This window comes from Malaya genurostris, chromosome 2 (genome assembly GCF_030247185.1).
Source record: "Malaya genurostris strain Urasoe2022 chromosome 2, Malgen_1.1, whole genome shotgun sequence".
Lineage (NCBI taxonomy): Eukaryota > Metazoa > Arthropoda > Insecta > Diptera > Culicidae > Malaya > Malaya genurostris.
Genome location: NC_080571.1, coordinates 198,546,877 through 198,572,980, shown reverse-complemented (window position 1 = coordinate 198,572,980; position 26,104 = coordinate 198,546,877). Strand labels below are relative to the sequence as shown.

At 37.2% G+C, this 26,104-nt stretch overlaps 1 protein-coding gene across 3 annotated transcripts in view; it reads right to left on the bottom strand.

The window, feature by feature from the left end:
• LOC131426972 (discoidin domain-containing receptor tyrosine kinase B) overlaps positions 1 to 18,571 on the bottom strand; it is a 702,887-nt gene extending 684,316 nt beyond the window's left edge. For all 3 annotated transcript variants that reach the window (XM_058589807.1, XM_058589806.1, XM_058589808.1), the window contains exon 1: positions 16,759 to 18,571. The gene's annotated coding sequence lies outside the window, so the exon portion shown is untranslated. The remainder of the gene's footprint in view (positions 1 to 16,758) is intronic.
• Between the last annotated feature and the right edge of the window lie 7,533 nt (positions 18,572 to 26,104).

The window sequence follows — 26,104 nt, the reverse complement described above, 5'->3', positions numbered from 1 at the left end:
CTATTCGACACTGAGAAGAAGTGCGCTTTCCTCTTTGTGCGGTGCTTCGTTTTTTTCATCCTCGGTGTGGCAAAAATCTGACTCTAGCGTGTATAACTCTGGTGAAATGCCATCTCTGATTACCGGTGCCTTTGGAAGCGGAAACAAGGTCTGCCAACGAAATGAATTTACCAGTGTTTTAGAAAAAAATGAATCTCGTTTCGCCATCGCTTGTGGAAAATACTCATAGAAATTGCAAGATCTTTTATTTGCATCTTAGTTTGTAAAAATCAATTAAGAAATTTCCGAGATAATAGAGTGCACATTTTCTCATAGATTTGCACATATTACCTTGTAATTCCGTAACCGGAAGTCGGATAAGGACTAAATTCAATGGGAAGCTATGGGATTATGAAATTATTCTTTTTAATCTAAGTTTGTGAAAAGCGGATCGATATTTCCAACTTTTGAGTCGGGAACCAGAAAGCGAACCGGCTAGCGGTGGTCAAGAGTACTATTCCACGAATTGCCGCGTAAGTCCCTGAAGCTGACAATTTTTCGGATATCCCACAAAAACTGTATGAACATTTCACCTCGCACTGGCAACTTCCAGACATTTGAAAAATAAAAAAAATGTGATCTTGCCAAATGGAACGATCGAGAGGATCGATGGGATTCTCATGACCACTACATCTATAACGTTCAAGTGTCCACATGTAGAACATGATGATCAACTGCCCGGAATAATATGATCTTCGAGCGCAGCACAACATCGGCACTCCATTCCGCAAAGCGTTATCGGACAATAGTGTGGCCAAAACAAGACGCCAGCCCCTTCGACCACCATTCAGTGAGCACTTCCAATCCGATCAACCCCTTTATAATCTTTCTTGGTCGAACGGACCACTACAGTTAGCTCTACGCCCCCGCACTGCTGGAGAAACATATTGACACGGAACACTCAATATTATCCACCACACGACACCCGATTACAAGTGTCTTCCATTCGCCCTTCAAAATTCACCGTAGTTCTTGGAAAAACTTCAACACGCCAAGAGAATGTTTTCCGCGGGCGCCTTCAACGACGAATAATTCCGCACATATTTTCTACGAGGCGACGACACTCTGTAGAACTAATTCTCTATGTGTTTTTTAGTTGATCTTCAGGAACGAAAAGCTGCCCAGTCATCACGAAAGATTCCGGTGTAAACCATCATAGATGCTGGTTTCTGTCACCTGGTGACTGGCAGGACGTCAATATAACTCTAACCTGCCCTCTTCTGCGGTACCTTTGCCCTTTTAACCCGTACATGTTTCTGCCCCACCGAAAGGTTTCGAAGCTTTACACTATCCGAAGTCTATCTTTCAGGATTCGATGGATACTTCGATCCGATACGTTGAGATCCTCCGCTTATTCCGAGGATTTTTCTTAAGGCCCTCTTGACGAGTTTCATCATGAAAAATGTAACCGCAGTAGCTCTATGTCGCTTACCATATCATTTTTGGTACTTCCGATCTACAGCAGCTATACTGTACGGCGAGAAAAACTTCTGCAAATACGTAAATAGGACGACGCTTTGGACAATGCCCTTCTTCCATTTACCCGTTTAGAATAATGCAAACTCAGCACTACGTTTCTCTTCGAGATTCATTTTTCACCTTTTTTCAAAAACATAAAAAATAGGTATAGAATTCGCTCAAACTTTAGAAAAATTTTCCGAGCCCCGAAGGGCCGAATGTCATATTCCAATCGATTCACTCGAATATGCTCGACGAACTGAGCAAATGTCCGTGTGTGTGTGTTGTCAACTAAGAGGTCGAGATCTCTCTGAAAACAGAATATATTTTAAGACTTAGATTCCGCACGGTAATACCTATCCAACAAGCCATAGATTGTAAAAATCAGTCTATTTTTATCGGAGATATCGGAATTTTTGTGTAAGCTACTTTATCTCCTATTCCAGTAGTAGAAGTTTTGAACGCTGTCTGGCAAAGAAATGCTTCGGAGCAACATAAAACACGATTTTTTATACTGTTACATACATTTGTTTCTAAGTACCCAAAAGACTATGTACAGCATGATATTTTGCTTCGGACCGATTTTAGCACGGTTCGTTTTTGGCAACATAATCGTTCGATTATGACATATGTAAACCAGATGATGGCAAAATTTTCGAGTTGAAAGCAAATCCATAATTATATTGATTCAAACTACTTACACCAATAAATGCTGGAAGAACATAACAGCCATATACCATTCGAATCAGTTCGTCGAGATCAGCAAATACGTGTGTGACAAATAATTTTACTCAATTTTTTTTGAAGATGACTCAACCGTTGTCTATAAAACTCAGATTCATATGAAAAGTTGTATACTCCCAAACAAGATTCCTGAATTATGTTTGGTTCCGACTTCTGGTTGCGGAAATACAGGATGATATGTGAAACGAAATTAAAACTGTGTAACTCATTTTTCTCGTAGATGGCTGAACCGATCTAAGATTCAAATGAAATCTATGAATCATCTAAGATTAAAATGAAAAGTTTTAAGATTCTATAAAACATCTTGTTTTTCAGTCAAATCCAACTTCCAGTTTTGAGGATACAGGATGATTAGTATAAAAATGTCTATTTCACATAAATTAATCAGGTTTATCGGGATAGTCGATAACCAAATAAACTTATTTCATTTTTGGTTGTATTCAGTTTTCGTTTCGTAAGGCACTCAAAAATTTAATTCGAACTACGATTCCTCAAATATGTCTACATTGATTTACAAACATTTTGAAACAAATGTAAACTATACGACACATACAATGAGTCATGAAGTTCTGGCGGGAGTTCTTCCATTGAAAGATCGCCTTTGGGAGCTTTCATCACGACTGCTAATAAGAAGTGAGGTGCTGAATCCCATGGTAATTAATAATTTCGAACGACTAGTCGAGCTTCGATCTCAAACAAAATTCATGACAGTATATTTAAACCAAATGTCACAGGAAATCAACCCATCAAGATATATTCCTATCCGTGACAGCCCCCTAAATGTCCCTGACTCAACTTTATTTTTCGACATTTCCATGCAACGCGAAGTGCGTGGAATCCCGGATCACCTACGCTCTATGGAAATCCCAAAAATATTTTCAAGTAAGTTCAGGCATATTGACTCTGAGAAAATGTTTCACACGGACGGATCGCGAATTGAAGAAGCGACAGGGTTTGGTATGTTCAACAATAATGTTTCGGCCTCATTCAAGCTTCAAGAACCTGCATCTGTTTATATAGCAAAGTTAGCAGCAGTTCATTATAGTTTGAGTGTAATCGTCACATTATCTCCAAACCATTATTTTCTCTTCACAGATAGTCTGAGCGCAATTGAAGCCATTCGCTCAAACGCTGCTGGCAAAAATAAACATATTGAATAATAATTATCGAATCACAATAGTTTGGGTCCCGGCTCATTGCTCCATTCCAGGCAATGAAAGAGCCGATATTTTAGCCAAACGTGGTGCTATTGAGGGTGAAATTTATGAGAGACCGATTGCTTTCAACGAATTCTATAGCGCGTCCCGCCAAAGAACACTTGCCAGCTGGCAAGCTTCTTGGGATAGAGATGATCTGGGACGGTGGATGCACTCAATTATTCCTAAAATATCGACAAAAGCATAGTTCAGGGGACTGCATGTGAGTAGGGATCCCATTCGTATGATGTCCACACTCATGTCCAATCACTACACGTTAAACATACATCTCCTCCGAATTGGGCTCTCCGAGACTAATCATTGTGCTTGTGGCGAAGGTTATCGAGATATTGATCATGTCGTTTGGACGTGATGTCAGATCTCAACTAATAAATTCTTTGCGTATTCAAAGTAGACTATCCAATGTCCCAGTTCGAGACATTCTTGTTTGTCGTGACCTTCCATACATGAAAATTCTTTATCATTTCGTAAAGAAAATTGGAGTTTCAATTTATTAAAGGACCCTTTTAAGACTTAGTTCTAATTCCAGCTGCGTCCATGAGTTCAACTAATAGCTAAATTAGAATAGATGATACAAAGATGATACAAACAAACTCGAAATACTTTATGAAATTATCAACAAAATGTCTGAAAATAACAGCTTATTTTATAATTTATAGAAGTTAATCGTTTGGTTCAAATAATATTTCCGAGTAGATTTCATAGTTAATGGCGAATTACCTAAGATGATATTTAAGTAATAAGCGGAATATGTTTTAATAAATTTAAATCGTTGTGACTATTTTATACTACGATAAGAATTTGATATAAAAGTGATACTACGGCGACTAAAAACTTATGTAAACTGCCTTAAGAAATAAACGTATTTATGGAAAAAAATGTAAACTATACAGCTACTCAGGTGAATTTATCTGACTTCGGCCATACCGATTTTAGAATTTCGGTTCTAGTATCAAATCGTTTCTCAAAGCTCAGTCGTTTTCTCAAAAAAATCCTAATCGAATTTCAGGAACAAAAGTTCAAATTAAAATAAATCCAATTTTATCTAATTCTGACTTCCGATTCTCGAATTGTAGGATGATGAATTTTTAAAATTCAAAGTGATATAGAAAATGGCAATCCCGAAAAGCTTCAAAGTTGGACTCAAAACTATTGCAATTTATTCGTCATATGGCCATACGAATCGGTTTGGGTTATCCTGGTTCCTGAATATCGGCTCTGGAAGTACCTTAAATTACCCTGAATTCTAAAATGAAAATTACTTCGACATATCATGGAATGTTTAATCGATTGTTACACTTTTAGATTCAAATTCGATCCGATGAGCAGTTTCGACATTACAGAGTAATGAGTGATTAAAATCTCAAATTGCCACTTAAAACGACTGACATTAGAATAATGTCATGAAAACTGAAACACCGAAAAATATTCATGCAAAAAACACATGCGGATTGATAAAAAAGGTATCATCTCACTGCTAGGTGGATTAAGCACGTTTTTTCGCATAATATTCGACTACAAAATAAGACATACATTATATTACAGTTTTGTGTGCAACGTGATAATGTGTGTCAATATAATGACAAGCGATTATAAATACACTATCCTACTCAGTGCTTGAGCGGAAAATAGGTATAGAGCGAGAAGACTAGTGTTTGGTGAACAGAGAAGATGTTTGGATGTGTGATACCGTTCGTGAGACGGCTAGGATGTAGACCATGTTCGATGTACGCTTCATCATGCCTAGTCATGTTTTAGATCTGTGTCTATCACAAGGCTTAGGGTGGCGAAATGGTAGCGCGTATGCATGGAATGCATAAGAACGCAGGTTCGAGTCCTGCCTCTGAGCGTATCTTTTTCCGAAAAATCATCTTTTCTGTAAGTTTTTCATTCATTTAGCTTCTCCAATATATGTTTCAACTCACTCATTGCAAAAATAACCTTCATTAATAGCCCAGTTTCATGAAAAGGAATTAACAACACGATTCCTCACCACGATATCCTCAGTGGTCCAGCATTCGAGGGTTCCTTGCGTTTAGTGAAAATCTACAATAAGTGAAAATGATTCGCTTGTACAGTGCATATTTCATTGTTAGATTGTGCATTTCACATAATCGATCTATTACGAAATGCAACAAAGAGCGGTCTACTTCATTGAAAATCAGCTCTCCTAAACCGATAAAAAAATCTGTTACATCAAAACTGCAAGAAACAATGTAAAAAGCTAACTCACATGCAGTAGCATCTGATCCAAAAAAGTTTCGACCATAAAAAAACCCTTCTGTTGCCCATAAAACCAGAACCTTCTAACCAAATCCAATCAACCGATAGTTGGACGGAATTGCATCATTTACTGTACAGCCATCAAACCTTCCACCACAAAACGATCGCATTAGCTTACAAAGCTGTGAATTTATCATAAATTTATCAACTTTACTGTGTTGAAATTTTCCACAATGATATGTTTACGACACGCTGGAAGTGGAAAACCATAAAAAAGTTCCATTCAAAAATGGCCAAATTTATGACAGTCAAGTGAGGGCACCTCAGCTCACCGTTCGATGGGAGCTTCCAGTGCTAAGAGACGAAGGCGGGGAATGATGTAATAACGGCAGGAATAAAATACAAAAAAAAAAAAACAAGCAAACACTCAATCGACCAAAAATGATGCGGTGTTTAAAAACATGTTAAAGCGCATAAAATAACGACCCGTCCGCCCAACGTTCCACGTCGATGATCGCTGTTCGTCATAATGAAATTATTCAATTAATTTACGATTTGTTTCTTTCTATTTGTTTGCTTGGTTTCACGTCATCCAGTTAACGGTAACATTTTTTGTTTCATGTTTCTTGAGTATCATACCTTCTGCATTCCCCCACTTGAAAAATATTCTACCGGGAAGAAATCGTTGCACTTCCTCCCGGTTACCAGTCGTGTAGCAATTGGAGACAAATGAAACGGAAATTCCTACACTGATTTCACTTGCAACACGTGCGCGATGTGCTTCTTCCGTTTCCAGATGATTGAATGCAGACAAAGCGTACACTCTAAAGCGAACAATTAAACTTTTTAGTCGATAGGGGAGAGTGGAATGGAGAAACCTATGTTCGTTTGTAAGGGTCATAACATTACACATTTAATTGAACTTTAATTTCTTGTCGTTTTTTTGTACAGTGAATTTGAATGAATTGAAATCAACTATGAACTGGGAACTGGAAGAAGGTGGTGGAAAAAATCTGGCAGTTGAGAATGGTTCGTTCAGTTAATGATTGATTGTTTTATTGTTTCTGGGTAATGTTCTGGTTCGGTAATCAGAAAAAGCAAAAACTTTCGCAATCAATTTTACTGAGAAATGCTAGAAAAGATACCTAATGGAAAATTCACATCCTAAACGACGTTCGGCGAACTTGCTTCGATTATGATATTCAAAAATAAAAAAATCAATATTCAGATATGATGTTCCTTGGTTGCTTAAAACAAACCGGCAGGAAAATTGCCATGGTATTAAAAACCAATCTCGCTACACGCCCCACTCAATAACATACCGCCTACGTACGAGCCAACCTTCGAAACATCATTTTTCAGCAATTATCCCAGCCCCGCGGGCGAGCGTCGACAAATTTAGGTGATCCTTGTTATTGTATAGAATGAAGAGACAACCTTGTCAGATTTGTACATCAGTTCAAGTAGAAGACAAGCATATCTGAATCAATTGAATTCATAAATCATTGTGCTTGCGGAGAACAGCATCAGTTGTCGTGAGCGTGACTATACACGGCACCAACATCATCATCATCATCATCATCATCATCATCATCAGCATCATCACCCGCTGCCGCCACCGCCGCCACCACCACCGCCGCTGCGACGTTTCCACTGTTGTATTTCGTCGTACGATTGATAAAGATTTCCTGCGTGGCTGTCGGCAATCGAAAACTACCGCGCATTCACCGCTTGCTACTTTTCGTTTCCAGTGGAGTTTTTTTTTTGTCTCTATCATTTTTACTAAAACCAACAAACCGTACAGTGACAGTGATGAGTCGTGTGCTCTTCCGTTTTGATCGTTGTTTTATCAGCAGCTCCTTGGCAACCTTAGCCGAGCGTCGATGGTGGCTCTCCGGCATATAGGAGTCGAAGGGAAGAGGAAAGAGCACAGCATGCTACTCAACGATGGAAGAACGACATAATTGAGCACGAAAAACAATATTATTGCGGGAGGAATTTTATTCAATTTTGTGTTATGTTGTTGTGGCTGCTTCTGATCTGTGTTCAACCGATTTTTGCTCCTCATATTGGATGTGTTCCAGACAGTCGAGTGGAGGCGATATCTCAATTTTCCAATCGCTGAGGTTCCCGTATCAAAGGCCAGAGCTTGCAGTGCGTTGTATTATTTTGATTGTTTTTCAAGCGGTTATCGTTAATATCTGATTTCATTATCAGGGCTTGCTTTGTATGTTTTCGTTGGCAGGGTTTTTCTGCCGAAAACAACTTTGCAGACTCGTTCTTAGGAGATTCTTTTCAACCGTATTTTCATCAAACAATGCTTGATCTATATCTCTCAGTGTAGTACGTTGCAATTTGATTAGGATGCCGTCGAAGATTATCTCGCTGAAGATAGATAAATTTTGTTTTCAAATTGTATTTCGCCAAATCCAGTCTCGAATGGTTGATTAAGCCGAAATGCATCGTAATTAAGGTGAAGTGTAGCGTCAGAAAATGAGCGCAAAATTTTATCCGCTTCAGTTTAACGAACCGTCGCACAAAGCATAACAAGAAAAACCGACACATAGAAACTAGAGTACCTATAATCAGAGTGACGAAATGTCATCCGCAATGTTGGCAACAATTCAAAACTTTTGATCCGAGCTGTCATTCCAAACGAACACGAAAACGTCACTCTGGTTATAGGCACTCTAATAGAAACCAGAACTTTTTTCAGTGATTGAGCGCAGTGGGCTTACCGCTCGTATAAATATATGCTAATTAAATCATTATTGTTAGTGATTACTCTTACACTAGAGCTATGAATCATGAGTAATTATGAATGACTAACACGAGGTTATATGTATATGTATAGACTAACTTGCTAACCATGTATATGCCCGAGCTTAGTAGCAAACATGGATTCTTCTTCAAAAGCACGATTGAAGACAAGAGAAAATTCAAGTATTTTCGTTATCGATTCGATTCGTAGTTCACCAGGCCACATTGTTTGTATCACAGGTTATATAAAAGTTATATTTTCAAATATTCTACATGAACGATAATACTTGGCTTGTATTCATTTCATTCAGTAGCCTGTCAATGTTGATGTTTTAGTTTTGCTTTAAAAATTTCTACAATCTAAAATAATACCTATTACACACCTAGGAAAAATCGCGTAAATTTACGTCTTCTGAGGCCGATATATATGAAAGTCAAAATGACTCATTTTTACAGCAGATCTAACTCATATTTAATGCAATCTGACATATTTTTAAATGCTGAAGCATGTAAATTTACACGTTTGTTTTCAAAGTAGTGCATGTTCGACACATTTGTAAATCATTCTTGTAAAATTCAGTCATTTTACGAATAACGTTCGTATGACTTGAGTCATATGTAGATTTACGTCATCGGTAAATTTCTTTTGTTTTGCTGTGTATATGATATTACACAGCCAAGTATTATTGCTTCAGCAACATCAATGCATTGAGCTCTGCAGAGTTGGACATTTTTAGCATTATAAATGACAATTACTTAGAAAATAGACTTACTTCTTACAATACCCATTTTATTGTATTCAACTCGTTTTCATTTCAACACAAAACCCAATGCTGCATAAATTATGAATTAATGAATTTTTGCTCACGATATAATGCCACTGAACCCACCACTCCGCCACTGAATGCGGAAAAGGTTATGTAAACTTTTTCAAATTTCGGTTGTTTTTGCTAAAATTTTATGATTTTGAGTTGCATTTTCAGATTTGTTGTGAAATTCTGCTACAAACACTACTTGTTAGTTCTAAAACCATCCTCGTGGAAAGGATAATTTAATCGAGATCCATCTTCTAGGTCCGGAAATACAGGGTGATGTGTGTTGAAAATTTCAAATGCAACAAAATCGAGAAATATTCTCTACTTGGTTGAAAACCATTCCAAATTCAAGGTATGAAACCTTGAGCTGGTTTTTATACAAACTTGGCTTTACCGGTTTTCGGTTCCTGAAGTAGCGGCCACAAATTCCAAAACAGAACACATAGTATGATAGGATGGATTCAAATGAAAAGTTTCATCCGAATCCGACTTCTGGTTTCACAAATACAGAATTTTGAATGCTCAAAATTTCAAACAATTACGTTATTATTGCGTAATTCAGGGGTTTGGTACAACGTGGGTACCGGATTTGTGCTAAGTACACATAACTATCGTCCCGGGTTGGCAGTTCAATGCGTAGGGCGCTGGTCTTACAAACCAGTTGTCGTATGTTCGAGCCCCGACCTAGAAGGATTCGTAGTGTCAGTAGAATCGTAGCACCAGCTATGCACTGGTTCTGTACACTCTGAATCGGCTGCGAAGTCTGTTGAAACAGAAGGTCAAATTCCACTATAGGAATGTAATACCAAGGCTTTACACATAACTATTTTCATTTTTTACGTTTCGCTTTCAGCTCATCAGTGCGTCAGCAGTTTATGTTGAACTGCTAACGCCACCTAACGGCTCAACATAAACCGCTGAGCAGATGTAAAGTTAATGCTTTTTACATATACACTTATCACACCGAAGTGCTATGTCTTTACTGACGTACCGAAAGAAACGAAACTAAGTGACGACGTTCTGGCTGTCAACCGATAGTAGTTATTTAGGGGTTTGGTACCACGTGGGTACCGGATTTGTGCTAAGTACGTTTTTGAAATCGCGATGGAGAATGATGCTCACGTTTTTAGCCGACAAAACTTTTTTTCCATTTGGAAGTGTCATTATTGAGCATGTAAATGTAATTGGTGACTGTGCTCGAGATTAGGTTATTATATTACATTTCATTACAGTACAAGGCTTCATAATAATGCGATATATTTTGCAAGCTGATCCGAGATAGTTTTCTTACTCCGATTCGTGAACAACGGAAAACATCTTCTAAGTTTGTGCCTGACCATACAAACTTAATTTGGCTATACTGGTTTCGGCTTCAGGTTTCGGAAGTACTGGTCCAGAGCTCCAAAATAAAACTCATAGCGATTTCCCAGGGAGGTTTTAATAAGTGCGGGATCCAGGGGCAGGATATCTTTTTCTTTTATTTATGTATTATTATCATTGTTATTAATTTTATGTATTATTATCATTGTCGTTTTTTGCTCGATTGTAACCACAATTTGATTTAGTTTTGACACTGTCAGTGGTAACCATTATGAAACTCTTCAAACCACTATCTTACGGTGTAATCTGTAGGATCAACATCCCTATAACATTCATTAAACTTTTTTTCTGTTTCCATTTTTGATTTCTGGAGGGACCAGAGCCACTTGAGTTCCTCCCTCTAGATACGTGCCTGCATCCAATGAACGGCTGAATGCCAAAATCGAATCTGTGCAACTTAGTTTAGAAACCCCGTTTACGCATTTTTGAATACAAAAACCGGATGAAAACATTGAGTACAAAAATCGGATCCGGATTTTGGAATGCAAAAATTGTTAAAAATCATCTGTTTTGCGAGAATCGAGCAAACGTAGCCAAATATTTGTATCTGACCCGGCAACCCACAATTAGGTTAATACCGGGTCAACATAAATAAATAAATGATATATAATAATACGAATTTTTAGCATTCTACAGATTGTCACTGGGGAACGACGTGGATCTTTTAACCCGCAACAACCAAACAAACCATTCATCGTTCTCAGCGGCAGTCGGCAAAAAAAAACTTTGAGTGCAAGAACTGGATGAAAACATTTGATTCGGAAAACCGGTTATGTTCTTATCCCATTTTTTGTCTTCATTTTGTTTTGTCCGGTTCTTGCAAAAAATTATTTTTGAACCAATTTTGCATTGGACAATCCGTTACAAAATCAAAATTTTAGTAGCTATCAGATATTTACGATCATTGTTGAAAGTCTCACCTTTTCTAAGGTCATCTATCTACAGTTTTCATTATAACTTTGGGTAGACCTATTTTTCGTTTTTTCAGTGCATTTTATTTCTGGGAGTAGTACCTTTCCAATGGTGAACAAATTTCGAAAATCGGTTGACTAACAACAAAGTTATGACTCGGTAAAGTTGAAGTTCTCATTATCCTATTCGCGATGCAGGTGCCGCATGAATGCAGATAAGGCATATTTCGAGCTTGAAAAAAAACTTGGAACGGGAAAAATCAGATTTTCATTAGTTTTTCCTAAAAGATCGTCAATAATGATATACTTAAAATAATCTACAAACTTCACAAAATTCGAGAGTGTAAAATTTATCGAAATTGGTCAAGTAACAACTGAGCTATGATAGCTCAAAGTTACCATTCCAACTTTTTTTGAGGCTTGGTGCTCCGCGTAACTTTTTTAGGCTTGGTATTAGGAGTGTTAAATACCGCTTGTTTTTACCTTTCTCTTATAGAAAAGTGTATTCAATCAATTAAAAAATCGACCGGAAGAAACTGAGTTTTCTCGAAGTTGATTGAACCGATTTTGACAAACTCAAATTCAAATGAAAGGTCTTGTGGTCCTGTATGGAATTGCTGAATTTCGCCCGGAACCAACTTCCGGTTCCGGTGCTACAGGATACAGTGTGTTAGATATTTGATACCGTCACTTGAAGCGGGGATACAAAATACGGAAAAATTCTTTTATACTGGTAATATATTCTAATCAGTAGACTGCCGAAAACAACAGCAAACATTGTTCTTGTATTGCATTTCCTAACGATACTCGTAATGATTGTGCGATTAAAAATGCGCACTTAGCTTGTATGATGTGCAACAAGTTTCTTGTTTCATATGTTCCACAGCAGTAATATTTCTTAAATGAAAACTGGAAATGAAACTGTTCAAATGAACTTATTATACAGTCCCCAAGTAGCAAATGTAACTTATTGAACTTTCAAGATGTTTGACAATTGATTTAGTAATGTTATTTATGTTAGATATGTTTAGAAATATATATTCAAATTCAATGTAGAACAACTTTAATTACATCTAAAACTATTGTGCAGTAAATCACCAGCTTCTTAATGTTTCACTAGAAGCTCTACAAAAAATTTCACATCGTCATGTAAAACGGGAGTAACTAAAGGGTGATTTTTTAAGAGCTTGAGAACTTTTTTAAACAATAAAACGCATAAAATTTGCAAAATCTCATCGGTTCTTTATTTTAAACGTTAGATTGGTACATGACATTTACTTTTTGAAGATAATTTCATTTAAATGTTGACCGCGGCTGCGTCTTAGGTGGTCCATTCGGAAAGTCCAATTTTGGGCAACTTTTTCGAGCATTTCGGCCGGAATAGCCCGAATTTCTTCGGAAATGTTGTCTTCCAAAGCTGGAATAGTTACTGGCTTATTTCTGTAGACTTTAGACTTGACGTAGCCCCACAAAAAATAGTCTAAAGGCGTCAAATCGCATGATCTTGGTGGCCAACTTACCGGTCCATTTCTTGAGATGAATTGTTCTCCGAAGTTTTCCCTCAAAATGGCCATAGAATCGCGAGCTGTGTGGCATGTAGCGCCATCTTGTTGAAACCACATGTCAACCAAGTTCAGTTCTTCCATTTTTGGCAACAAAAAGTTTGTTAGCATCGAACGATAGCGATCGCCATTCACTGTAACGTTGCGTCCAACAGCATCTTTGAAAAAATACGGTCCAATGATTCCACCAGCGTACAAACCACACCAAACAGTGCATTTTTCGGGATGCATGGGCAGTTCTTGAACGGCTTCTGGTTGCTCTTCACTCCAAATGCGGCAATTTTGCTTATTTACGTAGCCATTCAACCAGAAATGAGCCTCATCGCTGAACAAAATTTGTCGATAAAAAAGCGGATTTTCCGAATGGACCACCTAAGACGCAGCCGCGGTCAACATTTAAATGAAATTATCTTCAAAAAGTAAATGTCATGTACCAATCTAACGTTTAAAATAAAGAACCGATGAGATTTTGCAAATTTTATGCGTTTTATTGTTTAAAAAAGTTCTCAAGCTCTTAAAAAATCACCCTTTATAACAACTGTGCAACTTATCAAAAACTTTCCAAACGGCTGTCATAATTGTACCGGACACAATATACGTCGAAATTGCTATCAATCTCTGTAAGAAAAATAAATGAAATGATTGATGCTATCCGCAAGGCAAAAAAGGCTAAGCCGAATTGATAACGTTGCTGTAAAAAATATATTTCTGCAGAGTCCACATTGTTTTTGCTGCCTCATAAATTTTTAGATCAGTGTGTGCAGTTTTCTTCAGTTTTAGAAAAACATTGATATAAAATTCAAAACTTGAAAAAAAGTTGTGCAAGATTTATCTGTTTGAATTGAATGCAAAACTTGCAGACATGAGATTATTATCATAAAAGTTGCAGGAATTACATACGCAATGAAAACAAAATTACATACGCAATGAAAACAAAAATCAATCAGATAAATTGTATTCGGTTTTCTTCTCGCGAAAAAAATAAGCAGACCTGACATCACTTTTCAAAGATATTGAACGAAAAGTTAATGTCATCATAGTTACTCCTATAGTCATATATTACCGCTTGTGCAACTTGTTTTTGCAACTCCAGCACACGGACTTGCCAAAATAATACCTACAGTGCGTATCACAAAAGTCTGGCCCTCTAAGATAAATGACTATACTGTATTATTGTTTAATTCAACTAGAAGATTAAAACTGATAAAAAACAGAACGTAGAGCATTTCTTTCCGAAATATTACCATGGTAATGTTTCCTGTTATTCAGATTATATAAATCATTACGTTGGGTGAACCATTTTCTCACTCACTTTTACCATCGATGCCATATGGGAAAATATTCAAGAAAAATTCATTTCGAGATTTATTAGGTTTAATTACACATTAGTTTCATCAAAATCGTCTGAGAATTTTAAAGAATGTTCGAATACACGTATTTTAAACACCATTCCGATGATTCTCATTAAAAATAATAGACAGTTATTTTCACAGAAATTGGTTTAGAATTATCAAAACACGTTAATTCAAAGGCGTTTGAAAATTTCGGGCGTACGAGTACATGTTTCACCATAAAAATGCAGTTCGTTGTTGATTTTTCATTTAAAAAAACACAAAAGATCAATTCTACAATATGTTGCATTATAATTTTTTATGAACAGATTATTTAACAAGATCCACGTTTGTGTTAAGAGCTGTTGTATTGAAAATCAAATGTGAAACTTATTCATTAGAAATTAAGTTTGAATGTTTTTGTAAACGTCATTCCTTTTTTTGTTTACATCACGTAGTAGTTCTCACGAGTTTCACAATTGTTTTTTCGCTGATTTTATTAGTGCCTTTGTGATAGGATCGACGCATGAGTTTTTGTACCAGTTGCACAATCGTTGTGAATAAATGTTCGTAATAACGGATGCGCTTTTTCCATAACACAACAGTTACTAGAATAGTAATATAAAGTAAATTGATAAATTGCACAATCAGTAGAAAAATACAGGACAGCAACACAACATGTTACTTGGGTCCGTTATAAAAACCGATTTAGAACTTAATCCTTCAGGTTTTTGAGTTGGTTTTATAAGCATTAATATGAATAGTTCTCATATTTATTACAAAAACGTGTGAAATCATTTATCTAACATATCCAACAAATATAACCGTTCTGTAACAATTGTGAAACATGACATTTTTAACAAGTTTTAATTGCTACTTGTTTAGTAGTCATATACTCAAAAATTGATCTCACTCACTTTTCTCAGCGATGGCAAAACCGATATTCCCAATCCTAGGTTCGAATGAAAGTGATCAACGAAAATTTAGGGGACGGGTATAGCGTGATGGGTAAGTCGATACCCTTTCACGCAGCCCACCTGTGTTCGATTCCCAACCCCGCACATAGAGTCAGAAAATTTTTCTGGCCCGAAGAGGCGAATGACCTTAAGGTTAAAACCTCTATTATCGAAACAAAAAAAAAACGAAAATTTACACCATCGTTTAAAGTACGATATCAAAATCGTAGAAAATCTTCTGAAATTTTAATAAAAACTAGTGGAGTTTGTGCATCTTGTTAGTCGATGACCATACGAACCGACTTCGATTGTACCGGTTCTTGGTCCTCGGTCCCAAAAGTACCTGCAATAGAGGAACTCACTTCGTTTACTCATGGATAGCCTAAACGATCTGAGAACTGTTTTGTTCTATAGGTTATGCTAGTTGATGCACAAACAATTTGTTTTGTTTTTTTTTCAAGAATTGAAGAAGATTATTTTGAAGAATACCAATCAATACCAATAATGAGAATTTGATTGAACAGTGACAAACCAAAATTCGATTTGGTAAGTGATAGTTATTAGAAACGTAATATAACGTAAATTTATTTACGAATTTGTGATGATTTTCCGATTCTTACAGTTCCGTTATTACAGTTTCTCTTTACCGAAGTTAATTGCATTGGCAACTTTTATTCAGGAAGATGGAAGTGCATTGATCTAACATTCCAATCAGGGAAGAGTTTTTCTTCTACAAACTAAAGCCTTCCCGACCAAAATGATAAAAAAACCATTATGTGTTCCTACGATTCGTCTGAAAGAGTAAATTTCAGAATCACAAACAATATTACATAACTAAATCAAATTTATTGCTGCTACCGTCGGAAGGCAATCTCTTTTCCTGATTTCATGATTAAAGATTTACCGTCCATCACACTGATCACTGCATGATCTAATCGCACAGTCCCCAGTCCCTGGCTTCCCCAGTAAGCAAACCACTTGATATAACATACACCGTGAATGAAATCGTTTATACAAATCGGCACGGAGCGCACCTAGGCGCAAAACCCGACAGGAGACCAAACATTCCGATCCATCGAGACCACAGCAAATCTTCGCCAGCATTCAGTCACGGTTGGCGTAACGAGCGGCAATATCATTATTCGATAAATATTTGCCAATATCGTTTGCTGCCTAGAGATTTTTTTTTCCTGCTACCCGTAAAACACATTCCGCACGTTTATTCCAGACCACCGAACTTCAGCGGGAGCAAATACGCACACAGCGATTATAATGATCCGCTACGTGTTCGCCATGGCTTCAGTTCAGCTGTGCAATATTTGCTAAACAATCACCAGGAATTTCTCTGCTAGCTTAACTCACCTTGTGTGATTTGATTTGTTTGACCGTCTTCCTCCGTTGCCTTTCTTTCTGCTTTCAATGGATCGACTGGGAAACGCAATCAATATCACATCAGCCCTGTATCGCAACCTATTCACTATCTTGAATCTTCAACACATTCAATCACTGCAACACTAGTAGCACTGGTCGAATTTCAAAAAACTGAAATCATGAGTAGATAATCTTATCACTGCTGAATCATTTCGACCAAACTCATCGAGCCAACTTTTCCGCTCGATTCCGTCTCGGGTCGATCGGCTTGATTGATTTGGCCACTGACACTCCACGCTTGCTTCAACAACCCACTGGCACTTGAGTAATTCCAGAACAGCTCAACCGTCCTGGATTCGCTTTCACCGTGGTAACACTTGAAAAATCCCAACCGACACACACTTGAGCGAAATTGCGTTCCGGGCTAGTAACCAAGCGAAACAGGCCAAGCACCGAGGATTCTAATCCTAATCGCGTTTTGTGGTCACTGAATTCGTGGTCAACCGCAGCTTCTCATGATCTGATAATAATTAAGCACACACACACAGCATTCACCTTTCCTCGTCCTACGGGGAACACCGGAATCAATTTATCGCACCGGGCACCACCGGGTTCTGCTTCCAGGTCACCACCGCAGCACTATGAGTCCAATTAATGAAATTCCTTACGTGCACTATAGCTTACAGTGGGATGATTTATTCATGCGAGCCCGGATTCCGGTCACCGTTAGGGGGCCTAAAACGCGACCCTAGGTACACTTTGTGTGTCACCGCTGATATAATTAATACGATGGCACTATAATTGATATTACACGGGGCCACTTGTTCCCGTCCAATCCGGAACTATTTAGCACCGTCGGAAGCAACAACATCAGCAACAGCATCAATAACGGTCAAATACATTAGCACACTTGAGACTGAAGTGGTTCTCTCGGTTCGGATAAATATATGGGGGTGTAATGAATATTGACATAAATTAGGCTCGAGACCTGCTGTCTGGTGCTGATGGCAGAACTGAACTCTTCCGTTCTAGTCCTCCTGGGCCCACACTACATACGACGACGGTGAATTTGGCCGAAATCGAATTGTCACGTCACTCAAAAATCGAATGCATACTCGAATTAACTTTCTTTGCCCGATGTTTCGGCAAAAATTTGTGCGAACGAAAACTGTTTTCTCGTATCACTCCAAAACACGTGAACGATTTACAACAAATCCACTTGAGCGCAGCGAGCCTTGCAGCACAAATATTTTTCTTCTGCGGTTAGTCCTTGGTCGTGTCGTGAGCCGTAGCCATAAACCGTTACACTTTTATCATTTTCTCGGTTCTTTTAATTTATGCAAATTCAAAAATAATAACATCGACGATACGACCCGACAAAAAGTTATCCGGACCGCCACGAGGATGACTAACCGTTGGGGCTCGGTATCGACCGTGTAAAAATTTTCCACCAAATATCACTGCTCCCTACCCGATGGTGTTATTACTTCATGAGCCCAAGGCTGTCGACTCCTGTTGCTGCCTTCGACTGGCTCCTTTCGGTTCTTTCTAGACCGCCGTGGCGCAATGTGATTCACGACGAATGTACTGTATCCTGCCCAACCTCCTGCGAACTCCCGTCGCTGGTGCACACAAACACACACACTTCTGCTTCCCCCGGGCACTAAACTTTCAATCAATTACTATCACCTTCTAGAGCGGCAAAGACAAAATGCAGGTAAAACCGCGAAGGACCGCGCGCGACTCGTCCACGCCGTGATTACAGCTCGATTCCAGTGTTCTGCTGAACCAAACGAAACGAACGTCGAAGATTGACTGAAGGGATTCGACCGAATCGCGCTGGAAGGTTCAATATACATTTGGCCAGCCGGGGCCGTCTTCGGGCACGCGAGTTTACTTCGGCGGTTCGCATCGCAGCATAAACAGAGCACGCGCGTTAACTGCACTTTCTCTCCGTTCTCTCTCTCTAGCGATTCTCTCCCGATTAAACAAAAACCCACCGATCGAGAGAAACTGCAGTCATATTATTGCATTAGAAAACCAAAACTTTCTCCTGCGAGAGCGAATTCTCTCGTTGCAAGTCAGAATACGGTGCGCAACAATGTTGTAAAGGAAAACATAAATAATTTACAGTGGCACACTGCCGTCAGCATCGCACCGGTAGGCAGAAAAAAGGCGCAGCAGGAAAACCACCCTCTCGAACGTGGCCGACCGAGCCTGGCTCTCGATTCACGGTCATCTCCTCGTGCTCGCTGGCTGATACATGGAGAGAAGAGAGCTGATTTGTTTTTATCCTGCGTTGCGGACCGTGCCGTGTGACGTGACTTGCGTCTCCATTGGCATGAGTAAGGTTGCACGAAACTAGAAATTGCCGGCGTGTGTGTTCATTATCAGTTGCCTGTTGCGCTTTCCTTCGTACAGAGTTTTCGGTATGCTCACTGAGTGCAAGTAGATGAACACTGACGTTGTAGATGATGATGATGATGATGATACGCTACACCAGTGATGAGATCACGGTTTTCTGTGACATCAAAACTGTTGGACGTGGGTAGCTGTGTTGCACATATTTTTTTGAAACTATCACATACTGTCATACTGACAATTACTTTGATTTTTTTTGTTTCTATTTGCTTAGAATGAGTAAAGCTAAGGAAAGCTATAAAGTGCAACGTGTGGCAGTAGTTTGGACAGTTAATTGAAGGAAAGCAGAATGCTAAGTTTATTAGGATGTTCACTGAATAAAGGGTCATTATGATCCACAGGCTAAAATGTTAAATTTTATCCGGATCCGGACTTAGAAAGCGTACTGTGCCATTTTGATTTGCAAATCTTGACGATTGATGATCAACCGAAATCTCATTAGCTGCATTAGGATTTAGATATCTGGTTTCGAAACGATCGAGCTTCAACAATCGAAGCGAAGCAATTTCATAAATGGTTTATAAGTCATCAGATTTATCATAGGGTAAGGGCTCCCTATTTCATCTCATTTGTAAGGACGTTACCTTAAAAACCTGATTTAGCCATCAAAATCACTACGATTTTTTCATATTTCTGCTTAATTCGCCTTGCTCCACATTGGGAATTGATTCACATTCCTTGGAAATAATAATTAAAAAATCAGCTAAAAACACTTCTGATATGTTCACTACTGTGCTCCTAATTTCATCTCAAAGGTTTTATATTCATCCTATCGTTGGTCCTTTATTCATCCCATAAATTAGCAATGGCGACAGCAATCAAAACCAGAATATTGCACTATTACACTCAGGTTCTAAATGTAAGAATTTTCTTTAAAAAGTGCCTAATGCCAACTATGACACAACACACAATATTTTAAAAAACAGTTTGGAATCATTTCGACGTTTAAAATTATTTTGATCGTTCTTTATTACCTTTCGTTTCAAATTTAAAATTTTACTCTGCAGTTAATTTGGAGAACTTAAAAAAAGAACTGTTACTATTTAGGCATTAGCCCTTCATTCATACAGATTTATCTGTGTTGTATAGATTTTTGCGTTCGCGTTCGTTAAATCAGATTACAGATTTTCTAAATTTAATACAGATTTGTAAAGGTTAATAAAAAGTGAGAAGTAAAACGTTAGACTTTTCTCTCTGAGTATCGATTAGTATTTGATTGCAGTACTTCTTTAAAAGTTTATTAATCAACGGACAAATCACATGTTAAAATGGAAACCTTTTGTGCAAATGTTTGATGATGAACACTGATAAACATTTATATTTAAACTTAGAACCGATTTGAATTTGATTTGAATTTGAATTTGATTCATTTTATTAGTGAGTTATTGAACAGATACATATTTTTTATGAAAATATCTGGCATCTCTGTGCACAGCCGATGAAATACACACATTTAACAGTGTTATAGTGACGTATAGCGGAAAGTAACCAGTGCTACTAGATTTGCCACAACGGTTATTTGATTAGTATTTAACACGCTCTGTTTGGTAATATTAGAATCCGAAACAGTTTTATTTATATATAAATATCAATGATATAATTAAACTAATGTCACGGATACCAAAAAATACTTGTTGATGATAATTTAAAGAAGAAAAAATATTAATTTTTATTTAACATTATGAAAAAACTTGGCAAACTTGCGATACGAAATGAGATGAAAATAAAGCGCAATCAAGTGAATTAAGTGCAAATTTTCATCTCATATTTTTCATTGCTTTTATTGCTTATCAGGTAATATCAGAAGTCTTTAATCGTTGAATAAACAAGTGGAAAATGAACATTACTAACTATAAATTCATCCGACATTGAATAGTGGTGTAATTATGTGAAAAAGTGATCATGTTTCGAGACGAATCGATTAGTAAATATTCAGAAACATGATGAATTATAGAACTTCAGACGAAAGTGGTTCCTAAATCAAAAAGTGAGTTTATTTTAAATGAAAAAAGTGATCGTTGAAGGTTTTTTAGCTATTTTTTTCAATTGGAAAATGTGACAAAACCTAGAATGAATGTTTTAAAACTTTCCACAGTTTTGTTCAGGTACGTTCAAAGATATGATTAATGTTCAAAGTTATGAGGTGAAGGAATGAGATGAAAATTGAAGCTGAGATGAAATAGGGAGCCCTTACTCTACTCTCATTAGTAGAGAAGGTTGTACACCTTTTCAGTATGGTAAAGTAGGAAAGGTTTTTATATTTTAACTAAAGAAAATAAAACGTGAAATGTTTCGTCCATCACTATCTTTAGTTACCATTATTCCTCATAATTGCGAACACATACTCGTTGCATGCATTGAAAAATACGTATAATGGGGCAAAATTCAATTTGAGACCAGTTGTAGTCATTTCGTGCAAGAGATACTTTCCAGATGTTAGTTTGTTTGCCATTATTCATTAAATTGATAACTTATACACAATTTTCGTGAGCGAATTTCTAAGCATTTTGCCCCAAATAATTCGGGTCATTTTACCCCTTAGAGCAATTTCACCGCAAATGACAGATTTTTTTTTAAACTTTATTTTTGTATTTTTTAATTTGGCTCAAATTATGCATAAGCGTTATTCATGGTGAAACGAAACAAATTGCAACATTAATTTGCCCATTTTACTCTAGCCTTACTTTTGAGTAGGGTCTAAGCAAAAATCCCTTAAAAATTTTCATACATGTTTAAAAATCGATTCGATCGATTTAGTGTCTTCTGCAATGCTGTAATTATAAGGACTATGTTAAAAAATTGTAGTACTGCTGAAAAATAAATTATTTTGAAAAGAACACTTAAAATTCAAATATCTCCAAAAAAGTATTTTAGATTTTTTTTTATTTTTTGATATGTTGTAGCTAAATTCCAAAGTAAAATACTGTCAAATTTAAATGACATTCATTTTCTTTTAATGTTTTTCAGCTAAATTTCCAATGAAAAAGATGTTAATCAAAATTTTGATATATGCTACGGTTCTCGAGATACAGCGGTTTGAAAAAAAAATCGGGATTTGCCATGCATCATCCAAACCATACTCTTTAACGTTTGACGGTATCTGGTATAGTTGGTTTATGGTATCCGTTCATGCGGGTTGGTAACATATAAGCAAATTTTTTTGAAACAATGAACAAATTGTTGATCAAATGCTTGTATTCATTCTACATTATGGTTTTTAGAATGTATAAAATATATGGAAACGAATCAGAAAATATATTTCCCAGTGTTCGTAAAGAATGAACAAATATCATTTTTTTGCAACGACTGAGTGGAAACATATATCGGAGAAGCCAAATGAATGAGAAACTTACAGGAAAGATGATTTTTTTGGAAAAAGATACGCTCAGAGACAGGACTCGAACCTGAGTTCTTATGAATTCCGTGCATACGCGCTACCATTTTACCACCCTAAGTCCTGTCTCTGAGCGTAAATATCATCTTTTCTGTGAGTTTCTCATTGATTTGGCTTTTCCAATATAGGTTTCCACTCAGTCATTGCAAAAACTGAACTTAGTTATGGCGACTTTACATCAAACCAACTAAAAATTATTAAATCGATGAAAAATATGAGACATTCCACGCAAAATCAGCCACCCAATTTTTTTCATCAAACTATTTTTTTTCGGTAAAGAACTCGAAAATATTCGACATATTGGTATTGGTTTATTTCAATATGGTATGTGGAATTTTCGAGATATGATTTTTTGAAGTTTCGCGTTTTCAAAAAAGAGCCTGTTTTCAACAGCCTATACAATCTAATAAAGATAAACAACGCTTTTTTTTCAGATATGATTAATCCATTGCTACCAAAAATTATTAGTAATAACATTAATTATATCATTATCACTGATAGCCAATGACCCAATTCCCTAACAAAATTGCCGAAAATAATGAAAAGTCGATGAATACACATCATCCTCGTAAGTATCATTAAAAAGGGAATGCCATGTGATTTAACACAAGTCACCCGAAGACAACGCATCACTCATGTACACTGTGTACTGTTGAGGAGTTATTTGTTATGTCTCACATTACACATTACAATATCGCTGTTTCTTCAACCTGTCTGAATCATAGTTTATTTCTCGATAAGTAAGTTAAAATAGTATATTGATATTATTTGTGCCACTCAATATAAATTGTTAATAGATATCAAGATAGTAGGTTGTCTTAATTCCAGCAACAATCCAGTGTCAATTCTCATCATTTTAATTTCACTGGAAATAAAGAAACTCTGAATGTTGTTTGCAGTTCCAATGTTTTTTCATGAACAGAAGCATTTGTGTGATAACTTCTCTTCCGCAAGTAGCGATAAAAATAACACTAGTTGAAAAACTCATCCATTTTAGTGCAAATTTTTTCGACTTTTCGCAGGTGCAGCACGCCGACCGGCAGGGAAAAGTTTCTGCTTACATGGCACACAATAATTTTTATCGCCTCCCCCCCCACCAAAAAATGGCGGAACGGGTTGTGACCGCCAACAAAAAAAAAAGTACTCTCCGCCAGAAGAACGAATGCTTCGGAATGAAAAAAAAATCCGGAACCCCTAGCTATCCGACCAGTGAAAGCCGAACGTCACACAAAATCAGCCAAGCAAAAAGAGACTTTCCGACGCTTTTTCCGCCACCTCCGCCGAGTAAACGTGCGGGATGAACATGAACCGCAAGTGGAATCTACTACGGCGCACCTCAACCGGGCAAAAACACAACATCTCGCAGCATAATGTTTGTTTATTCGTCCTGTTTCGTGGTTCCGGATCAGGTAGTCGGTATCCGTGATCCCCCTGAGGCAAAAAGCAGTGAAAAATTTATGAAAATTTTAATCAGCAACTGAAAACTTTTTACTTTCGACTTAAAAGTTTAATGTATTGAGGTGCCCTTTTTTCCTTTACCAGCAGTATTTTGTATCCCATCGGAAAGAGTTTGTCAACCGGAAGGATATACCCCAAGTAAACCGACTAGTTGCACCAGTCAAGCTCAGGCTCTATAGTTTTAACAGAATTTCGAATAGATCATCCATTGTTGAACATTGTAACATAGAATATTACTCCCAAACAGCATTTGTTAAATTCCTTAGTGCTGAAATTTAGTAGCGTTTAGTTTGCAACTAACTTAACTCAATCCCGTTTTAATCCATCTGATGGTGTAATGATGCTCATATTACTCATATTCAGACACAGATACTAGTATTTCCAGGCACGTACCCAGGATTTCGTTTCGGGAGGTGCCCTCAGATAAAAAAAATGTTACTGAAGATTGCTTATATACACAATTTTCGGTGCAACTTTTACCGATGTTTTTACCAGACACTTTATTCACTAGAACTATCAGACCGTGACGGAGAGAAGGTTATTGTATTACATTTCTTAACCTTTTACTGTCATGCCATTTCAGTCGCACATATCTAACAGCTTCTAAATATTCATTTCTAGAGCACAAAAATCGACAAGCCTTGTGACAGATTCTGCGAAGTAGTCCGAGATAGCTCTCTTACTTCGATTCGTGGAGAACGGAAAACATCATCTAAAATTGTAGGTCATATTAGTTGCTGGCCACACAAACCTACTTTGGCTATACAGGACCCTTGGCATCAGGTTCTGGAAGTAGCGGTCTGAAATTCCAAAACATCGATTTCTCAGAGATGACTTGATGTTTGGGAACAGATATTAGTTCGAACTTGATGACTTGATGTTTGGGAACAGATATTAGGTGAACTAAGGGCATAGGCAATTATTAGGTACCCTAAACCGTTGATTTTAACCTAGGTAAGGCCATTTACAGCGATTTAGGTCTTTTATCTAATATTTGCATTGAGGTAGTCCTCCAAAAGTATACTATGACAATCCCAAAAAACCGGCTCATGATCTTTCCGACCTATTGAGCCTTCCTTCCAAGCACTCGTACCGCTTCGAAGCACGATTTCAGTCCATCGTCGGGTAATCATTTTGTTCTCTGGCGTATAATAATGGATCCATCCAAACATGTACTCGAAGTGCACTTGCGTTTATCTTTTTAATCCAAAATAAGTATGTGCGGATAACTTTCTCATCTGCCAAATCTTGCAAAACTATGGCAAGCTAGCGCACTTTCTTCTTCCGGTAATCCGGTGAAATTTTGTGTCTTATTAATATTGTCGTTTATTTTATCCAGGATTTAACCTCCATTTTATTTAGTCTTGAGTTTTGACACTGTTCGCATCGTATCAAACTTTTTTTGTTCCAGTTTATTTTTTAATCATTTACCATAATTTACATTTTATCTAGGCTTTTATTCATTTAGGTATTTCTGTTTCTGATTTCGGGAGGCGCCAACTTAAAAATATTTAAGTTTTCTTACAAAAACTGGTTTTAGAGGATCCTTTTCAGAAAATGCATTGTATCATGAATTCTACTCAATTTACGGGAATAGTATCTTCTGCAAATTTGTTTGAAATGACTTTTTGCACAACTTTCTCGAAGTTACTTAGCCCCTATGAAGACCGTGAGCTAAAATAATATTTTATATCACTTTTAGGGAGATTAATCACATAAAAAGAATTTTCAAAAGATGGCGGCTATCATTTTGATCAACTTTGCTTAATATACTGTATCTTGAAAACCACGTTTCTAACGCGCTATCAATTAGGAGCGTAAAATTAAGCGTTCGAACCACTGTACAATGTAGCAGATTTAAGTTTGTTAGAAAAAAAATGCGGTGCTGTTGCTCATGTTTAAAAGTAAATCTAACATCGCTGTTCAGAGCACGAGATTTCAATCTTCCCGTGCATCGGTGAATTGCGAAACGAGATGAGACACACGGAGAACAACGTTTATAGAACATTTCGTGTTGAGCACATGTGGAACGCATTATCTCTTCGATGCATTCAAAGCCAATGT